Below are 10,359 nucleotides of genomic sequence, written 5' to 3'. Positions count from 1 at the left end.
CCCCTGGTTGCCTCTGCTGCTGGTGGCCCTGTGCCCTGACTGCCGCTTCTGGTGGATGTATGAGACAAGTGTTCTGGTGACAGCCACTGGGCTGACTGTGCTGGTGTTGCTGGGCCACGCTTCATGATGTTGCCATACTTGATGAGATGGCAGTCCCTGATGTGCCTGTGGCTGGCCATAGGCCACCTGCAGCGAGCTGAGTGCTGTCAGTGTGACCACCAGGCCCACCCTGACCCCGCCCAGCCAGCACTCCCTGGATGTGTGTCCAAAACGTGGAAGTGCGCAGCTCAAGCCCCTGCCAGACAGTTAATATTATGAGCAGTAATTCCCACATTTTGGCATGCTCTAACCATATCTGCTATATCACAAGTACATAGGTTACCAGCAGTGAGCAGTGCTTTGTTCCCATCTTCGTTCGCATTTGTAAATGCAAGCTGCTGCAGCAGAATAAGGCCAGAGTTATTCTGTGTTCTGGTCTCATCATCGTTGACTTGCCAGGAGAGCATGGCATGCAGTCTGTCCAGGAACTGTGCAAACAACTCCGCTGGACCTTGTAAAATCTCAGCAAAAGACATATTAGAGTTGATAGCCATCCCTGGGAGTCGCTGCAAGGCCTGCAGGGCTAGGTGAGTGATAATATCCCATCACAGGGGTAGGCTGCCTGCGCTGCAGAGATTGCAAAGGGACCCTCTGCAGTCAGCGGCCCAATGGCGACTGGTGCATTTCTATCCTGCAGCGCTTCCCCCTGGGTTGTACACAGCTCAGTAATCAGTTAGCCTGACTGCAAACTGCATCACTGTTAGAATCATCTTCCTTGTGCTTTTCCAGTCCTGGAGTGTGAGGATGTGTGCAGTACTGATAGACTCAAGGTAGATAGGGCACCATGGGAGAATATGACACTTTCTTTTACTAGCACCCTCAGTTCTTTACTTTACGGTCTAGCTCTTGTTACGCTGGGTGTTGGTTCAGTGCATGTATTGCTGAGCAGGCTGAAATGACCTCCAAGTCGCCCTCCTTCATGGTGGTTTCCCAGCTTTGCTGCCAACGCTGGACTACTGCTCTGCCATCTTGTGCCGGGAGTGAGTCTGCCACCTGCTCGTGATGTGGGAGTTGCGCGCCAAAGGGGCCAGAACACAGGGAGTTTTATCGGGGTAAGACAGCTCTGTGGGGCTTGGGTTAGTCTCAGGATAAGGGAATTCAGCAGGGTTTGGGTCCATCTTGGGGTCGTATATGGGTTTGGGGGAATTAACTTCCAAAGCCACGTAATGGCCAGCATTTGCGTGACTTCCTTTAATGGCTGCCATGGTTGCCTCCCATGTAGCAAGGTGCCTGCAAGCCATCCCTAGTGATATCAAAAAGTCTCTGCCCTATTGCTTGCCAGGTTTCTGATTAAAGGCACCCACTAAAGGGAAAATCTGTAACTTGATTAGACACCCAGTCCAGCAGGGTGCTTAGTTTCACATCAGCCATATTAATAGATTGTTGATGTAGGAGCTGCCTGACTTGGCCCAAGCTCCTGCTTGTTTCAAGGATATTCCACCTCCCATACTTTCTCCTGCTGGTCTCCTCACCCTCCCAGTGAGGTGCACACACTTTAAATTCCAGAGTTCCTTCCCAAACGCTTCCTGCATCCTGCCTGGCCAGTTCCTTGATCTAGTGGGACCTTTATAGGTCCCTGTTTGGGCCAGCCAGCAGTGGGAACAAACTGACACAGACCCCCTTATGCATCCAAAGGAGATTGTTTTATTGTAGAAATTGGCCCTTTTTTATACCTTTAATCTCAACCAAACAGAAACCTGACATAACTGAAACCAAACTGAGGCCTAACAGAACTTAACAGAATGAAGGCACCCATTGGATGGCTCAGCTGCTGTGCTGCTGTCCGTGTGTCCGGTCATCCAATCAGCTTCCTGCTCTTACGCTGTCCGCCGTTCCTCCAGCCAATCACAATCTCACTGCATGTTCCTTCAGCCAATCACAATCTCACTCCCAGCTGTCACTCAGTGTCTCTCTCCTCCCCCCTCAGCTGACTCCCACCCCTGCAGCCTGCAGCTGTGCCTTTCCCATGGGGCCTCTGGGGAGCATCAGCCTTAACCACTTTAATTACCCCATGTCCTACATCTTGTTAACTCTCTGTATTGTCAATGTACACGCCCAACTTGAGTTAATCTTTATTTGGCATTATTTGAGATAGACAAAAATTGAGTATCATAACTTTCTGAAGAGAAAACCCATCAAAAGGATAAAAGTAACTGTGGCTTGTTGCTGCCTGGAAGTGATAGTTTCTTGCTATAGCAGTCTTGGGGTAGAAGCTGATCATGGCTCTTACATAACAAGCCCTTAGCACAGCATAACTTACCTGGAGGAAGGGAAACAACTACATCTCAAAATCAACTAGAGCTTAATTTAAAAATGGCCCTAGAAATGTTGGAGACACATCTGAGTAGAAGTAGTTTTGTTGTCTCGAGGCATTATTAATGTTTGGTTGAGTAGTCAAAAGCTGCTTGATTGCCAAACCCTGACCCAAGAAGTTTTTTATGACTGTAGCTGTGGTTCTTACCAATGTAGTTTTATCAGTATAATTGCTAATGTGACCACAATTATACTGGCATATAAATGTGCCTTGTACGTGTCCCCTGCTAGTAGAAGCACATTTTTATCTTTATAACTGTGTTCATACCACTGGTGTAATCTGGCTTTAATGCTGCAAGCAAAGCTGGCATTTACTGAGAGGATTTATGTGCATTAGTCAGGATTCCTTCTTGGGACACAGCTTCACCATTTGCAGGAGTCTTGAATTCAGCGTCTGGTTTCTGCCAGTACTTGTGTGTGGAGCTGTGCTTGGTTGGGAATGCTGCTTAGGAGGAAGAAATACAAAGATGAGTAGCAGAGTGGTGATGTGTTGAGGAGGTACCTTGGGCTGACTTAAAGATTCATGTTGAAGTGGAACTTTTAGGACTAAATGGGGCTTTTTTGTTTTTGTTCCTTTTTTCTGAAAAAAAAGCAGACCAAATCCCATAGTACACTTGTATACTGATAAAACCATTTAGATGTTTGATTAGAATTTTTTTTAATTGGGGAATTTTTATTGCATTTTAATCTTTGTTTCTCAATCAAACTGCCCACCAGGACAGGGCAAGTATAAATAATATTTTTTAAAAATGCCCTGTATTCTACAGTGTTTTAAGATGTGACCAAAAGTGTAGATTTCTTAACTTTATTTAAGCCAATACACAGAATGTTCTAGCTCCTGTAACAGGCAGGGGGGTGTTTGATGGTAGCTGCTGCTGTTACAGAGTGTTGTGCATGATTTAGTGTGAAAGTTACTCACATATAACTGTCACATGGGGCTGTCCTCCCCAGAATTGCCCATTTCAGAAACAACGTAGATTGCAATTTTGGTTCCAACTTGTCTTTTTAAACAGCTTGACAAGTGAGGGTGAGTAGTGAGTTTTAGTTTTTAGGAGTTTAGTAGAATGTATTATGGTTATAACTTATTTGGTTTTAGAGTGTTACACAGTGAAGGCTAATGATAGGATATGAAAGTATTAATCTTTTAGAAGAAAGGTTTAAAGAAAAGTGACATTCCTTTTGTTGTCTGCATTCAGATTTTGAAGTTTCCTTGTGATGACCAGTTTTCTGTACGTGTGTATGATACTTCTGTCTTAACTGTTCCTGCTTGCTGGATGAGCTGCAAGTATCACATACAGTTGTTAAGAATGAGCATTTAGAAAATTGGCTGGATTGAGGGGCATGTACTGTCATTGTAAACTGTGGATGCAAAATTTGTGCAGTTCAGTCGTGGTTAGGAGCTGCTGTGTGGTGGCTCTTTTGGCTTGCTTGAGATTAATGGTGGTCCCTCAGTACACTTTCTGGGGCCACAGAGGCCTGCATTTCAGAGCTGTGCTTTGGGAGGAGACAGCTGTCCCTCTGCTCTTCAAGAAGCCCTTCTAGAATGCAGTGGAGTCATTTGAGTGCAGTAGTATGTGGGAAGCTTAACCATGCTGCTGTTTGTAATTGCTGCATAATGCAGTTGGTCTCCAGGCCTGTTTGTCTAAAGTCAGTCATAGGCAGTAAATGGAAATTTTAAGTAGAACTATAGTATATTTTTAATTCCATAAACTCATTATGATGAGACAGTTTAACACTGCAAAATTAATTTTTTTTAGTCGCTCTATGACCCTCAATACCAGAGGATTACTTCAACTTGATCTGTGAATCAATTAAGTGTTTAGATGCCTAAAGAAGGGGAAGTTTCTGCAACATTGTTAAAGTGATACAGTGAGAAGTAAAACTACATGGAGTTCTTTGGTTCAGCGAATTAAATCATCAAATCTGTGTTCTGGAAGTAGGAATAATGCCAGACAAATCAGAAAGGGAAACTTCAATATTGAAATTCCAATATATTGGAATTGTTATATACAGAACAAAGTCTGGCCTTGGAACTTGATGTTTTCTGTCTTGAATACTCAGTCACTTGAATGTGTAGCTATTCAGTGAGGCTTGGTGTGTGCTGGAAGGTTAAACAAAAGCATTTCTTTACTCTAGAATGACTTGCAGATTTATTGAGTTGACCAGAGAAGTAATTCAGAGTTTTCTTAAAGCTTTGCTTTTCTCCTTTCCTCATGCCTTTATCCAAGCATGACATTTTAGAAAATAGCAAGCCCAAACTTAAGAACTTTGGGCTTGAGCTGCGCCTCATCAAGGGGGATGTCCCATTCTCTCTGGCCCTTGCTTGTGGAGAAGCTCCTGTCTGTGCAGGCCTAGACACAATATGAATCAGGTTCTTTGATTTGAGTATGAAATACTGCAGAAAGAATCAATGAGAGTGGCTTGTGATTTCCCTGTCCCATCCAGACTTTTTCTTAGGGGAGAAAGAGCACATTCATCTTACCCAGGGCTCTTCAACAAATTGCCCTATGGTGAAGTGCTAGGTTTCTGAAGGCTCCATTTTCTCTCATGTGTGCTGTGAGGACCAGAAAGAGTGAAATGAGTGTAATGAAGAAAGGGAGCCCAAGAAGGATGCTGAGATCACAGATTCCATCTTTCTGTTCATTCTTTTGCTACTCTAATGCTTTGTAGTTATCTCCATACAAACCAGTCTAGGCTTAGTACAGTTAACACTCTAGTATTGGGCTGGTATTTTGTGGGTTAACCTGATTTTCAGTGCTGGCTTTGCCAATTATCTTTCAGTTCAATACCATGGCATCCTGGATACCGTGGGGAGGAGCCTTTGATAGTTGCTTGGTATCTCCATGTGGAATTGATCACTTCTCTCACTAAGTTGTGTCAAAGTGCAGACCACTTGTCTAGATAAAAGCATCTTGAGACTTTGGCATCATGCAGTTTAAGAGTGAATCACATTTTCATAGTAAGGTCTGACTGGAAAAAAAAAAAAAAAGACTAAAAAATGTTAAGCCAGAGCCCTCTGGGAATCTGGTGCCTTCAACAAAAACTGTCATTTTGTAAAATGTCATATCTATAGCATAGCCCGTATGTTTTCTATTGGTTTTTGTTTGGTTTTTTTTGTACAGATGTAAATTCAAAATATGCTGTCTTTGGGTACGTATTTTCAGTGTAATACAGTATGTATAATAAAAAATTTAGATTTTCTAAGGAAGTGGACTGATGCTCTTAATAACCAAGTTGTTCATTGTACTGACAGTGGTACCACCAGCCTGAGACCAAACAGCCAAATTTCCTGATATTGTGTATCTTTCAGATTTGTGGCATTGTTTCTGTATTTCATTTGTGCATTTCAGAGTTAGCAGTTCAAAGCTGGCAAGTGCTGGTTTTGCTGGTTTAGGATATTTGTGAGTAGATTTACTGCGCTACCTGCTCTTGGCTCTGTGTGTGGGTTCACAGGAAGCTGGTGAGCCCTGGGTGCTGTGTCTGTGGTGTGTGGGTGTGCCTGTGCTGAGATCTGATGGTGTGAGGAACATCTGCCATGCCCAAGTTCTGGGGATGGGGTGTGGAAGTGTGGAATAGACCCTGTTCTTCAGCACTGCCTTTATCTCAACTGGGGCAGTGGTGGCTTCTCTCAATTTAGTGCTGCAGAAGGTGAGTGTGTTTTGGGATTGGTGGTTTTTAGTGTAGGGCTTGTTGTGGGTGTTTAGAGACTGTTTTCATGCTCATATACTGTTCCTAGGGTCTGGTTCTGTGATAAGCACAAAGGTTTGTCTTACAGTGTTATGTGTGGCTGGCCTTATCCCAATTTCCCTATGTGCAGCTGTATGAAATGGCTCTGTTCCACTTGCCTGTGCTGGGACAGTGCCAGACATAGTCAGAAGTCTTTCTTTTCTGTGTCAAGTCGACCTTATCAAATAGCCAGGAAGAGAATTTTGTTCCAGGTCAGCTGCTCTGGTAGAATGCTTGGGACAAAAGCTTTAGGAGAGGCTGACATGCACACTCCATTTGTTATTTCAGAGGGGACCTGCTCCCTGAGATTTCCTGGTGCCCTGACCTGATACACTCCACATGAACAGGGATGTGCCACTTCACCTGCCTGCTGAGCCTGGCCTGGCCAGAACCAGACCCAGCTGGTTTTAGCAATCTCTGTGCCACTGGCCACTTGGGAGAGACTTAGCTGGTACAAGCTTGTAGGGGATTTAATGCTCAGGATGTTGCTCTAGTGCTAACCCTTAAAACTGATGATGGACCAAACACTGACCTCTTCCAGAGCTGGACAAACCTGTGCCAGATGCTGTCCTGTGTTCTGAGTGCCTTTAGACAGAGCTTGGACATCTGGGACCCCACTCCTCTCCCTGCCACACAGGTGTGTGTACAGGCTCCCCTGAGAGCAGGAAAGGGAGAAAGGCAAGAAACAAAACCTGACTGTTCTAAAGTAAATGAGGTGACCGTTTCCAGAACCTGCTGTGTTTCGAGACACTCACATTGTACCATCCCTGGAATTGCTCAAGGCCAGGTTGGATGGGGCTTGGAGCAACCTGGTCTAGTGGAAAGTGTCCCTGCCCATGGCAGAGGAGTTGGAATGGAATGATCTTTAAGGTCCCTTCCAACTGAAAAAATTCTGGGATTCTGCAACCTTTTCCTGAGGAATGTAGGGAGATTCCTTTATTTGGCTTTCAGAATGTGGTTCCTGTATATTTGGTTTTATAATATACCTTTTTTTCCTGGTAAAAATTTAATGTAAACAGAAAGCAACTGGTTTCTCTGAATGGTTGATTGAACCCCTCACTAGCATGTAAGCTTGGCTCTAGTGCCTGCCCCATCATTTGGTGTCACTGAAGTTCACAGTCTCTCTCCTTTGTAATTTTCAACTTTCAATTAAAATTAATTTTTTTTAATTGGTTATTTCCTGACATAGGAGAGTTGGCAAGACAAGCTGGTCTTGTGCTGTGCTAAAATGTTGTGATCATGTGCATTGATCCAGAGCTGTTGGCCAGGGAGACCAAAGCTGTGCCTGGATGGAAGGGGTTTCCTCCTTCCCTCCCCCAGATGCTGCAGGTATGAACAGCACAGGCAACACCCCCTGCACTTGTACTGCCTGAAGCACCAGCTGGGTTTGACCTGCATCCTAAAACTGACTGACACCCCAGACACACTGGTCCATTTATGACCACCTTTTTAACGGATGGGGGGACTAAATAAGAATTGAATGTTCTGTGCTGCTTGTGAGAATATAAACCTCTAGCCTCTGTATATGATTATGGCTGGCTAAACCATCAGATCCCTGCTGCAGTACAGCACCTTTCCTTTGGCCAGCTCTACTCTTTTTTTAATATTCCTTCTAAACCCAGGCACAGAAGAAACACATTTTTAAAAAAAGGTGAGAGGTTTTTGTTTCAGAGTGACTGTAATAACTTTTACCATTTATTTTTTACTTCAATTCCTCCAGCTCCCTTTTGCCGTTATTCCACCTCCCCAACAGCCACGGCTGCCGGAGGTTCCTGCGGGCGCGGTTTGGGAAGAGCCGCTCCCAAAGGCTGATTTTGGGGGAGGCGGCTTTGGTGTCCCCTGCCCGGCGCTGTGGTGCCATCGCGTGGCCGCTCGCTCACGGAGAGGTTCCGCCGTCCAGAGCATAAAACCCCTGTCTGTTCCTCGGGGAGCAGTGGTGCTGCTTTTTGATCTTTTTTTTTTTTTTTTTTTTTTTTTTTGCCTTTTTTTTTTTTTTAACCTCTGTAGGAGAATCTTGGGCCTCCCTTGAGCACAAAGCTGTTGATTCCCTGTTAGCCCAGCATCCCTAAAGCCTGGACACCTGTTTTATGGGAGTCAGTGGATATATCGTGGAATAACCTTGCACCTAAAAGAGGGGTCTGGATTCATGGTTGCCTCCCAGCACATCCCGTGGGGTGGTGAATCCCAGGGGGGTCAGGAGTGCTTCTGCTTTTTTGTCTGTGAAGGAGCAAGTGCTACCTGGTACCTGTTCTACACACAGCCAGGTTTGGGTAGGAATCACAACCTATATTGCTTGAAGAAAAGTCTTTTCCAAGAAAAAGCCCCAGTTTGCAGTTTGCCTGAATGTGTTGCTCTTTCCCAGCAACAGCAGCAGCTCACCCCACCCCCAGTTTCTAGCTCAGCAACCCTGCCAAAGGACCACAGTCCTGTGCAATAGCTGCTCACAGCACACCAAGCTTCCCCATTTTCCCTGGAGTCATGGGGACAGGACAGCTTTGCTGCACCTTACCTTCCTTGGAGCACAACAGTCATTTGCCACTCCAACAGGTGTCTGCTAAGCCTAGGACACCAACAGGGCAGTGAAGTGGGAGATAACCATGGAAAGAGTCTAACAATACATGGATAAAATGATCTGAGTCCAGAGGAGGGCCAGTAAGGTCCTCAGAAGCCTGGAGAACCTCTGCTATGAGGACAGGCTGGGAGAATTGGGGTTGTTTAGCCTGGAGAAGGGAAGGCTCCAGGGAGACTTTGCAGCACTTTCTGTTACCTCAAGGGGCAATAAAAGAGCTGGATAGGGACACAAGGACATGTGATGATAGGGAGGAACGGCTTTGAACTGGAAAGGTACAGGATTATATTAGTTATTAGGGGAAAAAAAATCATAACTGTGAGGATGGTGAGGCACTGAAAGTGGTTGCCCAGAGAATCTGTGGCTGCACCATCCCTGGAGGTGTTCAAGCCTGGAGGTTGGATCAGTCTTGAAGCAGCCTGGTCTAGCAGAAGGTGTCCCTATCCATGGCAGGGGGGTTGAAAGGAGATGATATTTAGCAGTACCTTTCAAGCCAAACCACTCTGCTCCTCTGCTTGTAGTTAATACCTTCCTGACCTTAAGGGGTCACCTGGTGACCTGCCATTTTCAGGCTGATGGATGTGACAGCCCACTGTCAGCTCACACATTCCTCTCCTCTGCACTGTCCCCACTGCAGAGGGACCTCACCTGGGCATTTTCACCCCCACAGCACTTAGTCACATCCCACTGACAAAAGCTGGGGCAGTGGCAGGTCACAGGTGACACTGAAGAGGTGTTTGAGAGTTTTCCTGCTTGGCATTTCTTACTCAGCAGGCAGCTCTGCTTGTAAACAATCACTAGGAGATCTGACCCCCAGGTGACTGGCAGGCAGTAATGCAGAGCCCTGTGGTGCTCCTTGGGCTTCTAAAGCCAATCCAATCTGCCCTCAGCAGATGAAACCTCTGATGGCAAATCCTTTGCTTGCTCAGAGGGATGGATCAGGGCAGCCTTGGACAAGAGCTGTCCTTTCCAGGCTGGGCAAGGCCAGGGAGCTGGCACAAACTGTGGAATGTTTGCACAGGATGCTGTGTACTTGGGAGAAGCATCATTGCTCCTGTCTCTGCCCTGTAAGTTCTGAGGGTAGAGGGCACTGTCTGGTTTGTTTGGGGACGCAAGGTCTGCCGACCATGGAAGAGCAACAGAACTGACAAGATCGAGGCCCTGTGCCAACCTAGGACATTGTTTTTGATAAACCATGACACTGCTTTTTATTCTCTGTGAACCAACTAGCAAAAGCATTTAATCTCAATGGAGACAGGCCCAGGCAGGTCAGGAGTTTATGAATTTGTCTGTTTGAACTTTTCTGCCCTGAAGTGGCATTAGATTTTCCCCATTGGAAGTGTATTTCCAGCTTGCCCAGTTGCTAAAACAGTTGAGAGGAAAGCAGCCTGTCTCATCTCTCACCTGAGCTCTGATAGCTCACCCAGAAAGGGGGCTCTGAGGGCACAGGAAGGGCTTTAATGCACAATTTCCTTTTCTCTTCCATGTGTTAGGCTGAAAGTGACAGTGGAAGTGCTGCCACATCCAGTTCTGAACTGCTTTTCCAGAGCAGTGTACATGGGTGCTGTAGGTGCTCAGCAAATGTGTGACTTGGCTCTGGGGCTGGGGAGTGTGGGAAAGCTCCCCACTCACTAACCAGGGGGTGCAGCTTG

This window comes from Zonotrichia leucophrys, chromosome 4, assembly GCF_028769735.1.
Source record: "Zonotrichia leucophrys gambelii isolate GWCS_2022_RI chromosome 4, RI_Zleu_2.0, whole genome shotgun sequence".
NCBI classification, from domain to species: Eukaryota; Metazoa; Chordata; class Aves; order Passeriformes; family Passerellidae; genus Zonotrichia; species Zonotrichia leucophrys.
The sequence above is the reverse complement of the archived record's forward strand: the minus strand, read 5'-3'. Positions refer to the sequence as shown.